Here is a 1781-nt window from a genome sequence, read left to right as displayed (position 1 = left end):
CCCCCGGCAGGGCCCGAGTGATCAAAATAGAAGCTGGTTGTAGCTGCGAGTCTTTTCATTGCGCTCTATTTGGTGAAAACGCTGTCAAGTTCCCCATTTTCTGGGAAGCTGCCCTTGGAAAAGCGGCGGGAGGAGCCCCCTCCTCGCCTCCATTTCTTTTCCTTTCCTTGTATTTTATTTTAATCTGTTTTTTAAAATCCTTTTCCCCTTCTTTGCCAAATTCCATCCTCCCCATTCCCGCCCCTTCTCTTCCAGCTCTGCAAAACACTTCCCAAGTTGGGGCGGGGAGGAGGGGGCGGGAAGCGCAGGCGGCTCCGCTCCCACGGCCCCGCCGCGGACAAAGCGGCCATTCAGGGCCGACCCCCCGCCCTGGGGGTCTCTCCCCGCCGCCCCCCTCCCCCCAAAACAACCCCCTTCACCCCTCCCCAAATCCAGCCCCGACGGGGACCGCGCAGCGCCTCCCCTGCCGCCCTCCCCAAAAGAGGCTCCAAACTCAACCGCCCGGCCCTCCCGTTTTTGTTTTCCCTTAATTAAAAAAAAAAAAAAAAAGAGGTTTTATAAAAGCGGCGGGGGGAGGGGAAATCTAATTTAATCCGCACGTCTAAATTAAAAAAAATAATAACAATAATAAAGTCGATTCTCTCCAGCACCGCCCGCGGGAGAGTTTCAAGCCGCCCGCGGGCGCCCGGGGCGGTTTCCAGGCTGCCCGGCGGGGGGGGGACACCGCGAGGTGCCGCGCACCCCCCGCGCCCCCCCGCGCTCCGCTCGGGAAGCTCGCGCGCTTCCCGGGGCGCTCTATTTACCGCGGTGCAACGTATGGATTTTGCACGTAAGGCGTATTTGTGGGGGGAGGGGGGTGCGTATATATGCGCGGCGCGGAGCGCAATCCCGGCTGCGCTGCGGCAGAGCCCGGCGCAAACCCCCAGGCGTCCGGGGGGGTCATTCTTTATTTCTTTATTAGACCAAAAGGGTGGGGGCTATGGGAGTGGATAAATATATATAATATATATATTAATGGCTTAATCGCTTTTATGTGGCTTTAAAAGCATATTTTATAAATGTTTAATGTTTTCACACCCGGCTCCTACACGTCGCTTTAATTGGGACGGGCGAAGGGGGGCCGCGCCATAAATCACCGCATTTGCTCATAAAAAAAAATCCTGCCCGCTCGTCCCGGCTGTGCCGAAAGGGGGGGGGGCGCCCGGCCCCCCCGAGCGGGCAGCGCCCCGGGTCCGCGCGGCGGCCCCGACCCTTCCTCCCTCTCCTCCTCCTCCTCGTCGTCCTCGCTGCAGGCGCAGCGCGGCTGGGAGCCATCTTGTAGCAGGGCTGGGACAGCGCTGCTGCCAGCGACGGGGCTGCCCTTCCGCGCCATCAACCTCCTTCTATATATTTATATACATATATATTTGCAATTTTTATATATATATAAATAGGTTTTTTTTTTTTTGCTGCCGCGCAGCCGCTCCCAGGACGCCGTTTTCCCCCGTTGCTCCCGCGACGGGGACCCCTCCGCTCAGGATCCCCCTCCGCGGCTTTTCGGGGACCTCCGGAGCGAGGGACGGGGCGCGGGGCGGGGGGCAGGGGTCGGGCTCACGTTCTCGCTGCCCTCTCCAGAGGCTCCTTTTTATTGGGGACGGGACGGGGGGTGCAGAAAGCAGCGCCCCCCCCTCCAGCCCCTGTCGGGGGCGCCGCCCGGGCACCGCAGCCCGTTCCCCCGGTGCCGGCTCCGCACCCGCGGTCCCGCTGCTCCCCTTTTCCCTCCCTGCTTGTTCCCCTTTCCT

The sequence above is a fragment of the Nothoprocta perdicaria genome, unplaced genomic scaffold (genome assembly GCF_003342845.1).
Source record: "Nothoprocta perdicaria isolate Ctin4 unplaced genomic scaffold, notPer1 scaffold_12, whole genome shotgun sequence".
NCBI classification, from domain to species: Eukaryota; Metazoa; Chordata; class Aves; order Tinamiformes; family Tinamidae; genus Nothoprocta; species Nothoprocta perdicaria.
This window is presented reverse-complemented; position numbering follows the sequence as displayed.